This window comes from Panthera onca, chromosome D2 (assembly GCF_046562875.1).
Source record: "Panthera onca isolate mPanOnc1 chromosome D2, mPanOnc1 haplotype 2, whole genome shotgun sequence".
NCBI classification, from domain to species: Eukaryota; Metazoa; Chordata; class Mammalia; order Carnivora; family Felidae; genus Panthera; species Panthera onca.
Genome location: NC_138349.1, coordinates 73,577,676 through 73,600,449, shown reverse-complemented (window position 1 = coordinate 73,600,449; position 22,774 = coordinate 73,577,676). Strand labels below are relative to the sequence as shown.

The window sequence follows — 22,774 nt, the reverse complement described above, 5'->3', positions numbered from 1 at the left end:
TTCAGAATTGTCGTTCCTCCAGCTTTGGTTTTCTTTTTCAGGATTGCTTTGTCTATTCAGGGTCTTTTCTGGTTCCATACAAATTTTAGGATTGTTTGTTCTAGCTCTATGAAGAATGCTGGTGTTATTTTAATAGGGATTGCATTGAATATGTAGATTGCTTTGGGTAGTATGGACGTTTAAAAAATATTTGTTCTTCCAGTCCATGAGCATGGAATGTATTTCTATTTGTTTGTGTCTTCTTCAGTTTCTTTCATAAGCTTCCTATAGTTTTCAGTGTATAGATTTTGTACCTCTTTGGTTAGGTTTATTCCTAGGTATTTTATGGGTTTTGGTGCTGTTGTAAATGGGATCGATTCTTTGGCTTCTCTTTCTGCTGTTTCATTATTGGTGTATAGAAATGCAACCGATTTCTGTGCATTGATTTTATATCCTGCAACTTTGCTGAATTCGTGGAGCAGTTCTAGCAGTTTTTTGGTGGAATCTTTTGGGTTTTTCCATACAGAGTATCATGTCGTCTGCGAAGAGTGAAAGTTCGACTTCCTCCTTTCCAATTAAGATGGCTTTTATTTCTTTGTGTTGTCTGATTACTGAGGCTAGGACTTCCAATACTATGTTGAAAAACAGTGCCGAGAGTTGACATCCCTGTTGTGTACCTGACCTTAGAGGAAAAGCTCTCAGTTTTTCCCCATTAAGGATGATATTAGTGGTGGGTCTTTCGTAGATGGCTTTTATGATCTTGAGGTATTATCCTTCTATCCATACTTTCTTGAGGGTTCTTATCAAAAAAGGATGCTGTATTTTGTCAAATGCTTTTTCTGTGTCTATTGAGAGGGTCGTGTGCTTCTTATTCTTTCTTTTATTAATGTGATTAATTTCACTTTGATTGATTTGCAGATATTGAACCAGCCCTGTAGCCCAGGAATAAATCCCACTTGATCTCGGTGAATAATTCTTTTAATGTATTGTTGGATCTGGCTGGCTAGTATCTTGTTGAGAATTTTTCCATCCATGTTCATCAGGGAAATTGGTCTGTAGTTCTCCTTTTTAGTGAGGTCTTTGGTTTTGGACTCAAGGTAATGCTGGCCTCATAGAATGAGTTTGGAAGTTTTCCTTCCATTTCTTTTCTTATTTTTCTTTTCTTTCTTTTCTTTTTCTTTTTTCTTTTTTTTTTTTTTTTTTTTTTGGAACAGCTTCAAAAGAGTAGGTATTAATTCTTCTTTAAAGGTTTGGTAGAATTACCCTGGAAAGCCATCTGGTCCTGGACTCTTGTTTTTTGGGAGAGTTTTTGATTACTGATTTGATTTCTTTACTGGTTATGGGTCTGTTCAAGTTTTCTATTTCTTTCTGTTTCAGTTTTGGTAGTTTATATGTCTCTAGGGATTTGTCCATTTCTTCCAGGTTGCCCAATTTATTGACATATAATTGCTCATAATATTGTGTTATTATTGTTTGTATTTCTGCAGTGTTGGTTGTGATCTCTCCTCTTTCATTCTTGATTTTATTTATTTGGGTCCTTTCCTATTTATTTTTGATCAAACTGGCTAGGGGCCTATCAGTTTTGTTAATTCTTTCAAAGAATCAGCTACTGATTTCATTGATCTCTTCTACTATTTTTTGTTTGTTTATTGCTTTGGTTTTGTTTTATTTCAATAGCATTGATTTCTGTTCTAATCTTCATTATTTGCAATCTTCTGCTGGTTTTGGGTTTTCTTTTCTGTTCTTTTTCCAGCTCATTAAGGTGTAAGGTTAGATTGTATATCTGAGACCTTTTTTCCTTCTTTAGGAAGGTCTGAATTGCTATATATTTCCCTCTTATGACCACCTGCAGCTGCATCCCAGAGGTTTTGGGCTGTCATGTTATCACTTTCATCGGCCTCCATGTACTTTTTAATTTCCTCTTTAACTTTTTGGTTAGCCCATTCATTCTTTTTTCTTTAATGTTTATTTATTTTTGAGAGAGAGAGAGAGAGAGAGAGAGAGAGCGAGCATGAGTGAGGGAGGGGCAGGGAGAGAGGGAGACACAGAATCTGAAGCAGGCTCCAGGCTCTGAGCTGTCAGCACAGAGCCTGATGTGGAGCTCGAACCCATGAACTGTGAGATCGTGACCTGAGCTGAAGATGGACATTTAGCCAACTGAGCCACCCAGGCACCCCAACCCATTCATTTTTCAGTAGGATGTTCTTTAATCTCCAAGTATTCATTTTCTTTCCAATTTTTATCTTGTGGTTGATTTTGAGTTTCATAGCATTGTAGTCTGAAAATATGCACGGTATGATCTAGATCTTTTTGGACTTGTTGAGGGCCAATTTGTGTCCCAGTATGTGATCCATTCTGGAGAATGTTCCATTTGCACTCGAGAACATGTATTCTGCTGCTTTAGGATGAAATGTTCTGAATATATCTGTTCATCCAGCCCAGTGTGTCATTTAAGGTTATTGTTTCCTTGTTGATCTTCTGCTTAGATGATCTGTCCATGCTGTAAGTAGGGTGTTGAAGTCCCCTAATATGGTATTACTATCAATGAGGTTCTTTGTTTTTGTGATAAATCGATACCTATATTTGGGTTTCTCCACGTTGGAGGCATAAATGTTTACAATTGTTAGCTCTTCGTGGTGGATAGACTCCTGAATGCCCTTTAATGGTATAATGCCCTTTATTTCTTGTTACAGTGTTTATTTTAAAATCTAGATTGTCTGATATAATGGCCACTCCAGCTTTCTTTTGGTGACCATTACCATGATAGTTGGTTCTCTATCCCCTTACTTTCAATCTGAAGGTGTCTTTAGGTCTAAAGTGTGTCTCTTGTAAACAGCATATAGATGGATCTTGTTTTCTTATCCATTCTGATACCCTATGTCTTTTGAGTGGAGCGTTTAGTCCATTGACATTTAGAGCGAGTACTGAAAGTTAGGAATTTAGTGCCATTGTGTTGCCTGTAGAGTTGGAGTTTCTGTTGGTGTTCTGTGGTCCTTTCTAGTCTTTGTTGCTTTTGGTATTTTTGTTTTGTTTTGTTTTGTCTTTTGTCCCCTCAGAGAGTCCCCCCTTAAAATTTCTTGCAGGGCTGGTTTAGTGGTCACTAACTCCTTTAGTTTTTGTTAGTCTGGGAAACTCTTTATCTCACTTTCTATTTTGAATGACAGCCTTGCTGGATAAAGAATTCCTGGCTGTGTGTTTTTCCAATTCAGCACGTTGAGTATATCCCACCACTCCTTTCTGGCCTGCCAAGTTTCTGTGGATAGGTCTGCTGTGAGTCTGATCTGTCTTCCCTTATAGGCTAAGGACTTTTTTTTTTTTCCTTTATGCTTTCATAATTCTTTCCTTGTCTGTGTATTCTGTGAATTTGACTATGATATGCCTTGTTGAGGCTTGGTTTTTATTGACTCTAATGGGAGTTCTCTGTGCTTCTTGGACTTTGATGTCTGTGTCTTTCTGTAAGTTAGGAAACTTCCCCACTATGATTTGCTCGCATAAACCTTCTACCCCTTTTTCTCCCTCTTTATCTTCTGGGACTCCTGATTCTGATGTTACTCCTTTTTAGAGTCACCGTTTTCTCTAATTCTTATATCGTGCTCTTTTGCCTTCATGTCCCTGTTTTTTCCTGCTTCATAATTCTCCATAATTTTGTCTTATATTGCTTATATTGCTCTGCTTCACCCATCCTTGCTGCAGTGGGATCCATTCGAGATTGCATCTCAGTTATAGCATTTTTTACTTCATCCTGACTAGATTTTACTTCTTTTATCTCCACAGAAAGGGATTCTATGCCTTTTTTCAACCCCAGTTAGTATTCTTATTATCATGATTTTAAATTCTAGTTCAGACATCTTATATCTGTGTTGATTAAGCCCCTGGCTGTCATTTCTTCCTGTTCTTTCTTTTGGGGTGAATTGCTTCGTTTTGTCATTTTGGATGACGAAAAAGAATAAAATTAAATATTGGAAACAATACAAAAAATCAAATAAAAGAAGCTAGATCCTAGGTATGTTTTGGTCTGGTTGTTGAAAGAAGCTTGACAGAAAAGAGAAAAAAGGGAAAGAAAATAAAGGGAAAAAAATAAGAAAACATTTAAAAATTTAAAAAAAGTATACAATAAAATAGAATAAAATTAAATGACAAAAGTAAAATAGAATTAAAAAATTACAATAAAATAAAAAATATATAGTAAAAAAATTAAAAAGAATTTTTTAAATAATGTAAAGTAAAAATAAATTTTTTTCTTTCTGTATCTAAGAATAAGAAAAGAAAAAGAAAAGAAAAAAAAGAATAGATGGACCTGTGAACAGAATGAGATCTGAAAAAAATTACATCCAGTTTCCTCTAGAGGTCTAACCTTGAAGCACTTTATAGTCCTGCACTAAGCAGGGGGAGAGACTTGTGGTGGTCCTCTAGGGCCTGAGCTTGGTTGGCACAATTGGACAGGGCTTGGTGTAACAGCTCCATTCTCCACTAGGTGGTGCTTCTTAGCTTAATGGGGTGGATTAGTGTGGTGCGTGCGTGTGCTTGTATGCGCATGTGCAGGAGAGGTGAAAATGGCATCACCCAGATTCCCAGTCTCTGGCACTAGAACTCTGCACTCTCACCGACCAACAATCAAGAACCCCTCCCTTGTCTCTGGTTTCTGTCCACTCCTCACTTCTACATTGTCCGGGTCTAAGCCATCAGCCTGTTAGGCGATACCTCCCTCCTGAATTATGTCTCATATGGGGCTGTGTTTCTAAACCCCTCGCTTCTGAGATCCCCTCGGCTTGGACCCGCTCCTACCCTCTGGGGGAGTGTCTTGCCAGGCATTTGCCAGGTGCCGGCTTGGCCCCGGAACGTTCCCGCTGTTGCGCTGTTGCAGAGGTTCGGAGATTGTGGCCGGGTGCACGCTTGCCCCAGAAAAGTTCCTGCAATCGCACAGTGGCAGAAGTTTAGAAATTATGGCAAAACACAGCACACAGTCAGCACCAGGTTTCACTGCACCCTGGTGTCTTTGTTCCAATCCCAGCAAATGTGGCTGTTTTTCGGGGTCTGCTGGGACCTTTGCCTGTGGGGAGGCTGTTAGGCCTCTACCAAATGCCCTCCTAGCAGAAGAACCACTTCTCCCTGTGTGCCCCGCAGAGCCCTCTGACCTTGCTGCCTGCCACTGGGGATTCGCCCTTCCCACCAGAGCACCTCCAGATATCAAGCTGTGGAATTTCCAACTGTGCTCTTCCCTATTTACAGAGTCCTAATGGTATTGAAACCTTCTCCTTTCTTCTTTCTCCCTTTCTTGTTCAGTCACTTGTGGGTGTTTCCACTCTCCCTTTTTCTCCAGCTACTTTTGGGGAAAGTGATTTTCCTTCACTCTCCCCTCTTTCTCTGTCCTCTCTCCCCCCAAAACAGCTCCCTCCGCGGCTTCTCTCTTCCCCAGTTCACCTCTCTGTGCTGTGTACCTGCCAAGTTCTGTGACTCAAGTTATGCACATCAATCCTCAGATTAATTTTCTAGGTGTGCAAAATGGTTTGGTGCTGATCTAGCTTCATTTCAGGGATAAGAGAAGCTGAGAACTTCCATGCTGCTCCGCCATCCTGGCCCCTCCCTTTTTGTGGCTTCTTTGAGATTTTATATATAGATGGCCATGTTGTCCGTGAATAAAGACAGTTTTATTTCTTTCTCCAATCCATATACCTCTGATTTCTTTTTCTTGCTTTATTGCCCTGGCAAAAATCTCAGGAGGAATGTGATTAGAACTGCTGAAGTCAGATATTCTTGCCTTGTTCCCAATCTTAGGGGAAAAACATTTAGTTTTTCTTTCAGTATTAAGTGTAATGTTAGCTGTGGAATTCCTTTTTATCAGACTGAGTAATTTCCTTTAGATTCCTAGTTTGCTGGGAGTTTTTATCATTACTAGATATAAATTTGCCATATGCTTTTCCTGCATCTACTGAGGAGATCATATTAATTTTTCTTTTAATCTGTTGATAAGATGAATTGTACTGACTTTTGAATGTTGAATTGATCTTGCATTTGAAAAATGAACACCAGTGGTCATGATATATTATACTTTTTATACATTACTCAATTTTATTTACTAATGTTTTGTTGAGAAATATTGTGTCTATGATCACGAAGTTTCTAGTTTTTGAGCATTCTTTTCTAGCGATGCTTTGTCTTGTTATATTATAGGGTAACGACCTCATAAAATGAGTTGGAATGTATTTTCTTTCTTTTATATTAAAAGAGTTTGTATAGAATTGGTATTATTCATTTAAGAAGTGTTTGGTAGAACTCTTAGGTGAAGCCATGTGGGCCTGGAGTTTTCTTCATGGGAGGATTTTAAACTAAAATTCAATAAATATAGAGTTATTCAAATTATCTATTATTGAAATAGTTGTGTTGTTCAAAGAATTTGTCCATTTTCTCTATATTTTCTAATTATTCACATTAATTTATTCATAGTATTCCTTATTGTCTTTTTAATGCTTATAGTGTTTATAGTGATGTCTCCTCTTTTATTCTTTAAAAAAATTTTTTTTAACGTTTATTTATTTTTTGAGACAGAGAGAGACAGAGCCTGAATGGGGGAGGGTCAGAGAAAGAGGGAGACACAGAATCTGAAACAGGCTCCAGGCTGTGATCTGTCAGCACAGAGCCCGATGTGGGGCTCGAACTCACAGACCATGAGATCATGACCTGAGCCACCCAGGCACCCCTCTTTTATTCTTTTTTTAAAAAATGTTTATTTACTTATTTTGAGAGAGAAAGAGAAAGAAAGAAAAAGAGGAAGAGGAAGAGGAAGAGAAAGAATGCTAGCTGGGAAGGGGCAGAGAGAGGGAGCTGGAGAATCCCAAGCAGACTCCATACGGTCAGTGCAGAGCCCAGTGTGGTGCTCAATCCCACGAACCATGAGATCGTGACCTGGGCCAAAATCAAGAGTTGGATATTTAACCAACTGAGCCACCCAGATACCCCCATCATAGTTATTTTGTAGTTGAGATTTTTATAAATTCTCTGGTGTTTTCTCATTGTCAAGAGTATGAGCCATATTATTGTGGATTTATGCCTCTGAAGTGGAGGTATCACTCTTTCCTATTTCATTTTGAGAACAAGAATGAGACCAACTTGAATGTTTCCTGAATTCTTATGGAATTCTTTCTTATTTTCCAAAGTTTTGGAGAAAAGCAATAGACTGAGTAGACTTAGTTATCTTGGGTTAGGTTTTCTGGATGTCATGCCTAGTCTTACTTTTCATACTGAAGAGTTACAAATGGGAAAAGTTTCCCTCTCTTACTTTTTGATTAATGACATTGATTTTATTTATGTGACCTGTTTTTTCCTTTAGTGTTCATTGATTTTTTTTTTGTTTGTCTTCCATTTTGCTCATTCTTTTGTTATGGATTTCCTCTCTATATTTTCCCTTTGTTATCTGGTTCAGTTTCTAGAATTTGTCATGGCTAAAGCAACAACAACAACAACGAAGAGCTTACTTTGACCTAGAAACTACTAATTATTTTACATGCTTTCTATAATCTATACAGCATCCCTGTGAGCCCAGTACTATTGACATCCTGATTTTACTGAAGCTTATAACATGGTGTTCATTATTCCTTCTTCATAATTGCTTATTTACTTTTAACCTGTTCATATACTTTTTAATCTTTTTTGGATCAGATCCTCTCTAAACAATGTCTTTCTTTCTTTCTTTCTTTCTTTCTTTCTTTCTTTCTTTCTTTCTTTCTTTCTAGTAAATACATTTCAGAAAGCATTCTTAAGTGGTTCCTTTAGAGAAATATCTCACTTTAAATGTGTTTTTTTGTTTGCCTTATATTTTATTTTTTCTTCACAGTGTTTTCTTTGACAACCTACTATTGTCTCTATTCAACCCACAGACTTGTTTTGTTTGTGGCCTCTATCATGTTTAAGATTTGTTTAGAACCAACATTTAAAATTAGGTCACTTGATATAAAAGTATGATTCTCCTACTTTTCTTAACTAATTTGAAGCTCTGGCAATACTGGACCCACATTCCCACATGGTAACAACCTGCTGAAACCGAACAGGGAGTCACAACCACCCCAGACTCACAGATCTCATCACGCCCTGCTGTCATCTCTTACACCTGACCCCCCTATTGTATTTATTCACCTGTCTGCTCAGGTGGGCATTAGATTTTGTGATCTCTGTCTTTATAACCAGGTAGGAATTGAGCTGATTTCTGTCAGAAAATTTTAAGGCTCCCTGAGCAATATTTCCAGAGGTAACTCAGGTTGAAAATACAGAAAGAGAAGAAAACAAAATGAAATGTCTTCTAGTAACATAGTACCAGTTCAGGTATGATTTGCCTTGGTAAGCTGTCCTGCTGATGGAGTTTTGGGTGGTTACATCAGGAGGTTTCATCACAAGCAGTAGACACCCAGGGCAGTGCTTATCTCCACTTCACACTCTTTAACGTCCTCATCAGTGAACTGGCCAAATAAAACCTGCTGCTTCCAAGATGGGGGCGGGGGTGGTGGTGGTCTGCAAATACTGCCCGTCCACCAATGTGCAAGTCCAAGTGTCAGGTAGCCTCTCAGCCCCATGGCTGACCTCAACTCAATCTCTCCCATCTCTGATTTAGGTGATGTCAGAGGGGGATTATCAAGATCTTTTCCTGTTTACTTCCCTCAATACCCTACTGACTCTATTTCTCTCAAGAGAAGAGTGGGACTTGGGGTCATGTGTCAACCACCAAACCTTTTTTCCAGTGTAATCACCTCTATAAGGGGGATTTGGCATAATTCCTTAAAGCCTGTGGCTTATGCACAGGTACCTTCTCTGGTTCCTAGTGTGGATTTATGCTTTCCCCCTGCTTTTTTTCTTATTTGAGAGAGAGTGAGAGAGAGAGAGAGAGAGAGAGCATGAGTGACGGAGAAGGGAAGAGCGAGAGAGAATTTTCAGCAGGCTCCATACTCAGTGCAGAGCCCAACATGGGGCTCAGTCCTACCACCCCGGGATCATGAGCTGAACAGAAATCAAGAGTTGGATGCTCAAACGACTGAGCCACTCAGGTGCCCCTTTTCCCTTTTTGAATATTTTATTAGACATCATGGGAGGAGGAAAGCTAGTCCTCTGTTTTTAATGCCATTTTGACCAGGACCCCACACTTTTATACCCTTCTTTGCAACCCTGATTAGCAAAAAACACCTGATGTACATATAATTTTGTTTGTTTGATGGAAATGGAAAATGCAAGTTTTCTGTAACTGGTGCAAGAGCTGGAAAGTCCACAGCCTGCTAGTCAACATGTATTTATTTCTTTAGAAATCACTCTGCCAGGTACTATAGAGATAGGAAAGAAGTTCGTTCAAAGATGGTGATAAGATCAAAGTTAGTTCAAAGGTGGATGATCGGAAAAGAGAAAGTTGGTCAGCACAGCCTTCAAACGTTTTGTCTTTGGCCTTAAGAACTTCGCCATATGCAGTTGAGCACGTGAACCATTTTCATCAGAGTTAGGAATGAATGACCATGGCAGATGGGCAAGGTGGTAAGGAGATTAACCTACTAATGGTAAATGAGAGAGAAGACTGGATATCTTGGCAGTAATCATAGTTATTGAAAACGTTGAATATAAGGCTGAAAATGAATGTTTTTAATACATTGGGCATATTGTGCATCCTAAGAATAGTGGTTTCATGAAGGGAACTTACAGAAAAAAAAAGTCATCCACCCCAAGATTTGAGTGCCATAGATGAGCTTATGGCCCCAGTGGTGATGGAAAAAAAGGCATTAAAACACTCCACCAGTTGACTTCCCAAATAACCTTATGAGTGGTCAGATCAAAATCATAAGTTCCTGATTCTTCATCAGCTGAGTTTTGCTAGCTATCTCTCTGTTAAACCACAGCAGCTTGCTCTAAATCTTTGACTTATGGCAAACCTTTGTCTTATGCCTCATGCTTTTGAGCACGGATGCCTCATTTGATACTGAAAAATAACTCATTGACAATAGAATTGTGGTTGAATCTATGGAAGACAGAATATTCTTCTAACATCAGGATGCTTTCTGCAAAAGAGCAGCTCATGGGACTTCTTAGATTAATTTCTAAAGGACAAGTTGTATGCTCTGAAAAACCCATTTCATTTGACAAGTGCTGAAGGCTCATTATTACCAGTTCAAATATTATCAAAAGTAATTTATACTCCTGGGATTGTTAAATGACTTTTCCTTGCAAAATTCTTAGAGGGTTTCAGAAACTGTTGAAGAATGTGGCATTCACAAAGATGGGATTTTTTTTTTTGGTTTTTACCTAGTTGCGATTCATTTGTTATCATTCCTTCACCTCCTCAAGTCTGACTCCTTCATATCAGACATTACTAACCAATCACAGCATTGTTCTTGCTGAGGTCAGTAGAGCCACGGGCTGCCCAGACAGGGCTCAAGGCAGTCAGTGCCAAGTGATCAAAACTGGCACAAGGGACAAAATCCATTCACAATCCTGGGCAGAGACTGTTGTTTATTTCTGTTTTCCTTTCTGTTTTTGGCATGCTATAAGCATAAATAACCGTTGGATGAGAGTAAATAATTGCATTTCGAAAGCACACTGCTAACTGTGTAAGGGGAATGAACACTTCAAAGGCTCTGGGATTTACTTAGGTGTTGAAACGGGCTTTTTACCATTTGGAACTGGAGCTATTTTGGAAAGGTTTATTTCATTTTAGAGGTATTGACTTCCCTTGCTCAGCGCACAACAAGCATCTCTTGTGATAAATTGCGGCTATCGTTATAGAATCTTAATAGTCCATCTATACAGTATTTTGAAACCAGCTTTTGGTAAAAACAGAGCAATTTGCGTTTCTCCCTTCTTGCTTGTAAGTCCTGAGTTTTCTAATGGTCACAGATCAACTCTCCACTTTAAAATGCAGCACCTATTAAGTGCTGTGAATTGAAAGGAGGTGGTTAGCAAATTTGCAAGGGAGTCGTTAGGAAAAAAGAAAAGTTCACCCATCTTCAGCCCAACACACTTACCCAGAGCTGTGATTCCACTTCTTGTTTAACGATGCTTTTGTTTATGCCTTTTATGCTTACTCTTTGCATTGCTGCGATTGATTTTTTTTTCCTTTTATCTCTGTGATAGATTGATGAGCCCTTGTGACAATTTCAACATGTCACTTGCCTTGCCAGGGATATATTTCTTTATGTGGATCTTGATATATACTTATGTCCTTGATTTTATATTATTTTATTTTGATAGCAGATTGAGGGACTTTGAGTTAATTTTGCTTTCTGGAATATGAATTAGGGGACAAATTTGATTCCTCCTTCAATTCCATATTCTCTTTGAATCAGCTAACCTGGTGGCAAGTAACATATAAATGGACTCTTCATTGACTTAAATATTTGAGAGTGATAGACAGAAACAACCAGAATATTTGCTCCCTGGAGAAAGGGCTCAGTAGTTAATTAGCTGGGTTTTCTGTATGTCTGGGTAAACCATGATTCTGTTTTTTATTATCCTTTACAAAGAGATTCTAGTTTATTGATGGCACGGGGATCCAGAGATTCAGAGGTTGAGGCACATTATTATAATTTAATGTTTCCTAGCACCATTAACAACTGCTTGTGGGAGAGGTTTGCCCATACTTTTCTAGGGTTGCAGCTAAAACAATGACATTCCCCCTGCATTCAGGATTGAAAATCTCATTGTAGATGTAAAACAAACTCATAGTTCTAAAATAGTTTTAGTTTTGAAATGGGCCTCAGATGTCCCCTAGTCCAACCCCTTCCTTTTATTATTTAATATGAGGAAATGTGGATCCTTAGAGAGATTAAATGCCTTCCTCAATATCACACATCACAGATCCCAGGTCTTGCATCTTTTAAAATTTTTTTTAAATGTATGTTTATTTATTTTTGAGAGAGAGAGAGAGAGAGAGCGCGTGCGCATGAGCAGGGGAGGAGCAGGTAGAGAGGGAGACACAGAATCCGAAGCAGGCTTCAGCCATCAGCACAGAGTCCGACACAGGGCTCGAACCCATGAACCTGAGATCATGACCTGAGCCGAAGTCGGACGCTCAACCGACTGAGCCACCCAGGCGCCCCGATCTTGTATTCTCTTATGTCTGTGCCATCCTCTTTAGCACATGTGAAGTGTAAATAGATTTCCTAGACAAAAGAACAATGCACAGGCTTATGAGATACCTTCAGGTCTATGGGACTTTAATTTTCAAAATCAATTCCTAAGTGTTTTCTCATTTGCCCTTTATTATAGCCCTGCGTGATACATGAGGAAGATAATAGCATTTCTATATTTTGGGTGGTAAATGTGAAGCAGAGAGGTTGAAGTTATTTGCCCAAGGGCATGTGGCTAATTCACATTGTTGGTTTGTTTTTTTTTTTCCAATTGTAAAGTGGATTAGAAATAACTGCCTCATATAAAAGTTGTCAGAAGTAAGTGAAATTAGATGGGTAATGTATATAAAGTGCCTAGCTCAAGGGTTCTCATTAAATGGTGTGGTGGGCAGAATTCTAAAGTTGCCCCAAGACCCCTGCCCCCTGGTGTGCCTAATCCCCTTTCCAGCCCTGTGAATAGGACAGGGTGTGATTAGGTTACCTTAGCTGCAAAGTTGAAAGGGATTTTGCCTATGTAATTAAGTCCTCCTGATCAGCTAACTAAATCAAAAAGGAGGTAATCTGGATGAGTCTGATCTAATCAGACACTCAGCCAAGTCCCTTCAAAGATCTCGAGGTCAGAGCCAGAAGAAGCCGGGAGACTCCCCCGTCCCGGCCCTGTGGCTTTGGAGAAGTAAACAGCCATGTTGTGAACTGCTAACAGAGAGAGCCCCAAGTCAAGGACCTGAGAATGGCCTCTCCCAAGCTAAAGTGGACCTCAGCAGAGAGCCAACAGGGAAATGAGGACATTGGTCATGTAGCTTCAAGGAACTGAATTCTGCCAACGCTAGTGAGCTTGGAAGGAGACCCCGAGTCTCAGGTAAGATCGCAGCCCGACCCACACCGTGATTACAGCCTGGGGAGACCCCAAACAGAGGATCTGGCTGTGCTGCCTGAAGACTTCTGACCCATGGACCCCATGCAATCATAAGCTTATGTTTCAGGTACTGAGTTTGTGGCAGCCTGTTACACTGCAGTAGAAAACTAATACAAGGGAACTATTGTTAGCATAAGTAGTTGATGGTTAGGATGATGATTAACCTAATGGTGATAATGTTTAATAGTAAGTTTGAAAATGAAATCCAAGTTGTAATTTGCCTTTTATTACACTGGACTTTGGATTATGTTTTTGGTTAGAATCAAGTCACTTCTGGCTGCAAGGGAGGGGAAATCACAAGCCTTTTAGCTGTCTGAACAACCAGTAAGGAGGTTATTGCTTGTGGGGAAGAAGGGAGAAATACGTGTTTATTGCTTAGGTAGTCAGCTAGTGCTTTCTGTCACACTGCCCTTCCTAGGAAGTTAAAAAAAAAAAGGATAATTGGTCTGTAAACCCAGTTCCCACTGGATTGTCATGACCCTCAAACTTGGGTTGGATGACTTTGACAGTGGCCCTTTGACTCCGATTTGGGGAAAACTGGAGGAAGAATAATGATAGTTCAGTTGTTCAAAATGGAATTGCAATAGTCGAGTGGAGATCCGGCCTGAGGTTTCGGTCGTAGGCACAGAGTATGGAATGGTCAAGTCCAGGAAAGGCAGTGAAATGAGTATTGGTAGGATTCAGTGAGGGTCCAGTTTGGAGTGATGGGGAGACGGGAGGGTGTGTAGGATTCAGTGAGGGTCCAGTCTGGAGTGATAGGGAGAGGGGAGGGTGTGTAGGATTCAGAGAGGATCCAACTTCGAGTGATGGGGAGACGGGAGGGTGTGTGGAAAAGAAAATATGAGGCCTGGAGTGTGGATCCTAGGGATCCGAGTAGCCATGGAAGACTGTGTTTGTCCCGGCCATGCCAGGAGGAGGATATTTTTCTCTCTTGCGACATTCTGTGGGCAATGTTGTGTTTTTGGTGTTCACACATTAGTTATTGCTTCTGTATGTAATCAGTTCTATGTGGAAAATACAGATACCATAACAGCTAGTAAAATGTAAGCCTCTGTTTTCTCTTATTTAAAATGAGCAACACTTAACTTTAAGGTGTGCTGAGAACTAAATGTGATAATACATGTGAAGTGTGCCATCAGGTCATTGCTCAGTACCTAAGAACTATTGCTGTGGCTTTGATTGTGTGTGTGTATGCTTCAGCATTTCCCAGTTTGACCATGAGCCCCTCAGAATCACAGACTGTCGTTTATATTCACTTCTTTTTATATCCGATGCCAAGTCACCATTACTTAAAAGGAATTCTGTAAACGTTTGGAATGAATAAATGTAGGTAACAGAGAAGAAGGGTATGAGAAGGAAAGTAAATGTCAGTATTTTTCAGAAAACATACATATTTGTGTGTGTGTGTGTGTGTGTGTGTGTGTGTTATTTATATTTATCTATGTTGATATGGATAGGTTTGGATGAATGGCACCTGTCAGTCTGGCTAGCTCATGATCTCATGTTTCCTTATGCCTGTTCCTAAAACTATAATATTTTCTCCCCCCCCCCCCGCCCATTTTATTTAAATTCAAGTTGGCTAACATATAGTATGGTATTGCTTTCATGAGTAGAATTTAGTGACTCATCACTTGCACAAAACACCCAGGGCTCATCCCAACAAGTGTCCTCCTTAATGCCCATCCCCATCTAGCCCATCCCCCACCCACCTCCCTCTAGTAACCCTGTTTGTTCTCTGTTTGGCTCTTACGGTTTGCCTCCCTCTCGGTTTTTATCTTATCTTATTTTTCCTCCCCTTCGCCTATGTTCATCTGTTTTATTTCTTGAATTCCAATATTTTCTTGAATCACAAACATATAATGTTTTTCACCAAAATGAAAAAGAATGTAAAATAAGAAAAATCTACGTTTAGTAGACAGCGAAGTCTGACTTGTCATATTTGTTAGTATGATCATTTATTTATTTACTCAGCACATAGTGACTACCTACTAGGAATCAGACTCAGTGGGGGGCTCTGGGTGGGAGGGGACACCGAGTGTTCAAGATAGGAGAAGGATATCCACAGGGGATGCTGTGGGCTTAGCTCCAGTCTGGAGGGGCGGGGCGGGGGGAGGGGGAGCCCAGAGTATGTCCCGGGCAGGCTCACAAGTGCCTGTCCCATGGTGGCCTGTGAGCCATATGAATAGAGCACACAGTGCCAGATAGCTGATCTTACCGAATTTCTGGAACGTTAGGGGCACAGAGTTCCTTTTACTTCAAGATGAGATTCTTGTCAAAAATAGACCTAGAAAAATAGGACTGATATCAGAGTCAAAGTGTTATGATCTAATTCTTATTTTAGGAAGTATGAAAGCCTGGATCTTGCAACTGCCCTGATATTTAGTGAACTAAGAAAAATTCATTCATTTTTCCTTAAAAAAGAAAGCGTGTGAGCCTGAAATGAAGGGCTTAGCAGAGTGAGAACCTGGCCTGTTTGCATTCATTTTATAACTAAGCCCTCCATCTTCTCTGTAAATTCCATTGTAGAGATGTCTAACATTCCCGGGGAATAAAAAAAAGGCTGAAAGCCAAGACTCCCTTCAGAGAGAAGCTGAAGCTCCCTGTGCATTTCATCAAAAGAATTCCCAAATGCATGTGAAATCTACCACAGAACTGTAGGACTATTAGACAGTTTTATTTCTACCTCATAAAAATATTTCAAAACCTGTGGGAGTTTTAGGAAACCAGCACTCATCAATCCGTATCATTCCCAATTCAGGCGCCCTTGAGACACATCTCCAAGCAATTAGGGATGTTAATTTTGAAGCAAACTGTCACATGGTATATACTTCATTATCAGTGAGTGATAGATTGTTTAAAACCTTATCTCACTCAAAATCTTTATATGTATATATATATGTATTGTGTGTCCATGTACATATGTGTGATTGTGTCTATGAGTATAATAAAAGTAACATTTATAAAATAAAATTCAGGACTAATACCCATCTGTTTAAAATAGAGAAGTTTATGTAAAGAAGTCCATTAGCAATGTGAGTCTGTACTTCCTCTCTTCCCTTCTGCTTCTCTTCCTGGAAATGCAGCTGAGCTCATCTGCAGAAAAAAAACACAGTGCATTTGGTGGTTTTCTTTCAAAAGCCCTCTGCAGGTTAGTTGCGCTTTTCTCCCTCAAATGTCAATATTCCCGTCTCTATCCCCAAATAAAGAGTAAAGTAAAAACTTCTTCAGACCCATTTCTTTTCTTACTGTATCTCTGACTTGATAAGCTCAGATCCTTCTAGAAATGTGGCTCCGAATGCTCCCGATGCTGAGGAAAGCCACCATCCGTCTGGCCTTTGCTCGTCTGTAGGGCAGGGCAGGATAAGGCTGGGTAGGGCAGGGCAGTCCTGCCTGCGAGACTAGGCAGGGAGAGAAGGGCGGGCCCCGGGGGGTGGACACAGGGGGTGTCATTAGCAAGGGGACAGGAGAAAGGAATAAAAATGGGACAAAGGTAGTTTATCTTGTTGACCCCCCATCTTAATTCTGTAAAATAATTCTGAAGAGTTTCTTCTTATGTTCAATTTGTTAATTTAGTTGTGTGTGTGTGTGTGTGTGTGTGTGTGTGTGTGTGCGCGCGCGCTCGCGTGTGGTAGATTGTGGAGCTGTTAAGCAGGACCATGTTCTGTGCAAGAAAAGCAAAAGGAAAGCTTTCAGTAAGCTTCTCTTCCTTCCTTCCCTCCCAGGCACGCTTACGCCTTCACTCTCCAAGGAGAATACCTGTGTTTTAAAGTAATGTGTGAAAAGGAAAGGCTGATGTTTCCCCAGTTGTAACTTGCTGTAATCATCAGTGTCAGGAAGTTCTTCCTTAAATCATATTCACGTTCCACCGCTGATGCCGAAACACGTTTCCTCTGGTTTGATCTTCAATCAATGGCACCCAGATGCCTCTCTTCCCAGCGTCGAGAATTATGGGATGGTAGACCCATAAAGGTCATTTCCCTTCCATGCATTTCCTCCAAGCTTCACGATTTCCCCTTCTTTAATCCATCCCTGTAATCTTCTGTGTATCTTTACAGTGACACCCAGCCGTACCCATCCTGCAGCGTGACCAGGTCCCTGCCTGGGAGCCGGTCCGTGCAGCCTGGAAACATGACACCCCTCCATGGCTTGGAGCCCAGTCCACTCACGTTCATTCCTTGTCGCCTTTTGCACCCCAGTTCCTTTCTCGGTCCTCCATGAGCTCCCCTGAGCTCCTCCCAGAGCACTTTTCTAGGCGCTTGTGGTATTGTGTGTTGTAGCCAGCCCTGAACCAGGCAGTTACCTCAAGAGATGTCCAGCACTGTTGACTGGGGGATGAATAAATGAATAAAACAGCCTGTAAAGCCAGGAACTTACGATCGATAGTGATCGTGCAAAGCATACTAACCATTTTTATGGGAGGTGTGAGATATGCTGGTATTTTGCACAGTTAGCAGTATAAACATTTAGGGTAATGAACTAGGGGCTTCCTCCTAGTCTTGCCGCCTTGGGTAAGTCTTTTCCCTTCTTCTTGTCTTCTTACTTGATCAATACCTTGAAGGGGTGAGTCTGGCTCAGCTCTGAGATCTCATCCAGATCTAAAATAATTTTTCCTGAAGATGGCATGGTTTTGCATATTTTGGCACTCTGCGCGTGAAAGAGTAACTCATGTTGATATCCAAGTTACTGAGTAGTTATGTGTATATAGTGAGAGTGAGCGAGAGCAAGAGAGGAATCTGTATCTGTCTATTTTTTTTATCTATCACTGTTGCCAATACGAACAGGGTTAAGCCCTGGAGTAGAGAGCCAAGGGAGATCCAAGCAGTCTGCGTTTTGCAATCTGTCCAAGTGCAGGGACACCCAGGTTCTAAGACACAATTGTGTGAAGATATGAGGTTGAGGCAGAAAACATGCAAATCAGTGCCTGGAATATGAATACTTCTTGCCATCCCACCCTTGTTCTGGGAAGAGCACTTATGCCATTCTGGCATCTCTCTCCTTTTACTCTGTTGAAGGAAATATTCATTCCTTCCATCCCACCCCTGTGGCCACACTGCCATTTGTTTATGTCTGACAGTTTAGCCTGAAGTCATTAGTTATGCTTAAAAGAAATCACATGTATGGAGGAGTGAATACAGATGTTTACTGCCACAGGACCAGAAGGCACAGAATAGCTTCAAGTCATAGAGTCACCCGTCAGTTCAGACCGTGAAGCTTGGGATGCTAGTGTCGCATCTTGGCAAGGTCAGATTCATTTCTTGCAGAGGGGTTCCTCTTTTCCTTGTAGAAACAGAAGGATAAACGGGATCTACAAAATCCCATTGTTCTTTTTGCCTCCTGGAGAACGACTGAAGGTCAATTTTAATTTTTTCAGAAAATACGATTTTACTGCTGTTCTCAGTCCTGTTATGTATCTGTTATGGTCTGAATGTCCATGTTCCCCCCAACTTCATGTGGTGAAATCCTAGCCTTCAGGGTCATGGTATTAGGAGGTGGGGGCTTCGGGAGATGCTTAGGTCATGAGGCTGGAGCCCTCGTGAGCGGGCCTAATGCTTTTATAAAGGAAGCCCGAGAAACCCCCTCACCCCTTACAGCAAGAAGGAGCCAGCTCTGAAGGGAAAGTAGGTTTTCTCCAGATACCAAATATGTCGGCATCTCGATCTTGGACTTCCCAGCCTGCAGAACTGTGAGCAATACATTTCTGCTCTTTATGAGTCTACAATATTTTGTTAGAGCAGCGCGACTGGACCGAGACAGTGACTTCGTAAAACCTATAGTAAAAGCAGACATTTATGGAGCATTTTATGCGGGCCACTCCAAGTACTTCACACGTAGTATTTCATATACTATTTGCAACCACCCTAGGGGGCGTGCCCTGTGAAATTCTCTTAGATAAGGAGACCGAGGCTTAGTGGCTTGCCCAGGGTCTTAGTGTAAATAATCAGCACAGTTAGGACCAAAGTGGCAGCCCGATGCCAGAGTCCATGCTTTCAGTGACTGTTGTGCCCTGCAGAAGAGGGACCTCCCGTGTACTTGTAGGTACCTAAAAAGATCTGTGTCGTTCCCCTCCTTCGGTCAGCATTACATAGTAAGGAAGCAACAGTTGCTCAGATACAGTGTATTGGTTCTACACATATTTATTAAATGTCTTTCAGGGCCAGGGGCCTGCACAAGGTGCTCAGAACATGCTGGGCTAAAGCAGATGAGTTCCTGCTGTCAATGGGCCAGGCCCAGTGGGGGGATCAGAGGGCAATCAAACAGTCACTTACACAGATGCACAATCACAGACTGGGACAAATGCTGGGACGTAGAAGGAACGGGGACATGGCTTACCTCCTACGCCACTGTTTCTGATTTGATATTTTAACCTTCCACTTGCTTTTGTACCAATTGCTGTTTCAGCGGGTGAAAAGGGAGGGTCCCTTATACTGACCTTTTATGTTTGCACTGGAGAGATTTAATTAAGTACAGAACAAATGAGATTAGGTAAGGGGTAGGGGGCAGATAAAGTAGGTAAACTTAATTGTTTAAATAGATTTCGTCCAGATTTAATTGTCTGTGAAGACCATCCGTCACGGGTGCTCCTTCTTTTCCAGTTACTTAGAAACTAACATTGACATACCCCTTGGCAGTGAGCAAGGCTGTTTCAGATCAGGTCATTACAGGGGACATTGTCACCTTTCACAGAGGAGGAAGCTGAGCCGTGGAGAAGTCCGCAGAATCACGTCTTCCAGGAAGTGATGAGCTGGCATCATCCCTCCAGTGCTTGCTTGTCCCTTGACCTTTCCTCTGTTCCATGCAGTGACGATTATTTCCATGGTCATGGCTACTAAATCCTTCTCAGAGTGTTTCTTTCCCCCAGCATTTTTTATGGGCTGCATGTAAAAGGAATGCCTGTACCGTCACAAAATTGTGAATGAAATACATAGCATAGGCAAGTGCAGAGGAATCAATGGAAGGAAACGGAATTTAGCAGGTTTTTCCCTTTCGGAAAACTTTTTGTTGTTGGTTTTGGTGACAGCCGAATATAAAGCCCCAGGTGGGCAGCCAGAGCAGGGAGCCGAGGAGGACACGTGGAGTACACACACAGGTACCCAAAAAGCCGAGAGCTTGGCCTGTCCAGAAGGCTCTGCAGGGAAGGGACCACGTTCTCCTGTGTTTCTTCTGTGCAATTAAAAGCCCCTCCCTTGACTCCCGGGAGCCTCTGCTTCCTGCTCTGTGAGTACCTGGCCCCTCGCTGTCAAGTTGCCTGTCCCACCTTACCGCAGGATTCTCCCTCCCCGGGGCCTCGTGTCTGTCCTCCTCACGAGCGTGCGCCTCGATGCCTGGCACATAGTGGGGGGGTGGGGAGCCGATGAATGTTTCATGGGTGGACTCTTAGGGAAGAAGAAAACTCTCAAACTTCAGAATAACTTTTCTGTCACTGGGGCCGCTGTTTGAAGGAAAAATGAGCGATAAGGTCAAAGAATCCCCTTTTCTCCGCTAGTCCAATCATGCCGGTGGCACTTTACTGCCAGGTCCACATTTGATCGAAGCTACTTAATTTCTTCACCCTCTTTTCTTGCTGAAGATTCTTTCCCACACAGGTCATAGAAGAGGGGCCGATGTAATCATGAAAACTGAAACCTTGCAGTCCCTCACTCACAGATCCATTGATGTGCTGACATTTGTGCCCAGAATGGGGGAACTAGAGATGAAAGGCCACCCCCCTCGGAGTCTGCTCTAAGCATAACTGTATTCAGTGGCTCTGAGATGAGGGAGCGAGTCCTACCCATGGCCACAAATAACAGAAGTGAGATATCTTAAGTGTTGACGTAGAAGTATTTAAAGGTGTTTTTGATACACAGAGGAGGGCTCCAGTCTGCCTGGGAAGCAGGGAGGCAGCACCAAGCAGGTGGGACTTGTTATACTGGGTGCTGAAGCATGAGTAGGAGTTTGCCAGGTAGAGGAGAGTGGAGTAGGGTCAGAGCACGAGAGCCCTTTGTACAGACGGAGCCCTGTGTGTGAAGGCATCTGGAAGGAGGCAACATAGCTTTATGACTTCGCTGCTGTGCATCTTCTAAATGGGAGGAACGAGGCTGCAAACATGGGCTAGGGTCAGATCCTAATTGGCTTATGTAGCCTCCTGTGGAGTAGATTTATTAGGCAATGAGGAATCATTGAAAAATACTGAGTGAAGGCCATAGTGTGATGTGCTCTTTTAGGTGAGGAGGATGATTTTCTTGTTATGTGGAAGACACATTGTGGGGTCTGTGGAGTGGGGGAGGGGGTCTGTGGAGTGGGGTGTTTGATCCCCCCATTATGAAGCTATCAGCAGTAGAGCTGGAAGGAGAGAGACAGCAGAGGCTTACCCAGTGGGATGTCAGGAAAGGAAGGGAGGCCTGGGCAGGTGTTGGACGATGTGAAAATCAGCTGACTGGGGACCGTGGAGAGGAAGCATCTCTCAGGATAGCCAGCTTTCTGGCTCAGGGCGCTGGGTGTCAGTCACCAAGTAGGGGCTGCATTGAACCCTCTTGTGTCAAAAGCTTTAAAAAATGGCCCAGGGCGCAGACGCGTACCCTTTGCAGCCACCCTTGAGTTTGTATTCTTTTCCTTTTCTAAAGAAGAGGAAACGAACCCAGCGCTCAAAGATGTTGAGTAACTCAGCCAAGGCGTCACAGCTCACGTGTGGCAGCGCTGGGGTTCAAAGCTAGGTTCGCCCAGCTGGAATCCCACCCTGTGCAAACCTGCTGCCCCCAGGGGAGGTGCCCCACGTGGAGGAAGCTAACGGGTCCCTTGCGAGGCCGGGGTGCGCTGACGGAGGGGATAGAGATAGTGGAGGGGGGGGGCTTTTTTTTTATTTTTTAAGATGTCAGCAGAAGCATTTCTATAGGCACGGTGGAAGGAGACAGCGGAAGGAGAGGATGCCTTTCCTCCATCTAGGGGATGTAGTGCAGTCAGGGGACTCTGTGGGTGCGAGGGCGGGGCTGGCGTTAGGACCCAGGCAGTGCCACCCTCCCTCGGACACAGGAATCAGGGCTTTGCGGAAAGGAAACTCCAGAGGGAGCAGTGAGGAACAGAGGTCCCGGGCTTCCGGGCAGGGCAAGTCAGTGGGGTGGGCATCTGCAGGGAATCAGGGAAGCTGCCTCGGTGCCTTCAGGACGCTGGGAAAGTCAGAGCCTCACAGAGGCGCTGGTCCGCGAGGCTTGCGGGGGAGGAACCGGTCAGCGTCGCCTCCGGCCTGTCCAGCTGCGGCTCAGCGGCTCCCCCAGGGTTGCTGTCTTCATTTCCCTTCCAGATGCTTCTAGACCCTCACTATGGGTGGAGACGAAGCAGTGCAGCTTAACTTCCAGGAAGGCGAGGCCTATGGACTCGAAACCGCTCCCTCCACCAAGGGCCAGGCGATAGCTTGGCCTTCACATCTCAGCTGTCCCAGATAGGAAAGGAACACAGCTGAATCATTCGTTTGTGTATTTTATTTTACGCACAATGATCAACACAGCCTTGTTGAGTTAAAAAGGATCAGTGTCTTGAGAGAAAAGCATTGCAGTCTGGGTCTCGATTCAGCTTTTGGAAGGCACCGGTAGATTCTGTCAGTGGTCCCTGAAAGGCTGAAGGTTTCTTTGTGTATGTTTGTGTTGGAGAGGGTGCCAGGGATGGGCGGAAAGAGAGCTGGGTCCCGGGTCCCCACTCCGCTCACAGTGGGAACACATAAGGCCTATGCTCTTTTCTTCCACCCTGAGGACAGTGTATTGATTACTGGTGTCTGTGTTTCTATCACATCAAACCTGACTACCTGGCTCCTTTCGTT

The 22,774-nt window shown here is 42.4% G+C and overlaps 1 protein-coding gene across 1 annotated transcript in view; it reads left to right on the top strand.

Moving 5' to 3' along the window:
- Window positions 1-22,774, top strand: part of PCNX2 (pecanex 2) — a 300,170-nt gene that overhangs the window by 111,127 nt on the left and 166,269 nt on the right. The gene's annotated exons all lie outside the window — the stretch shown is intronic.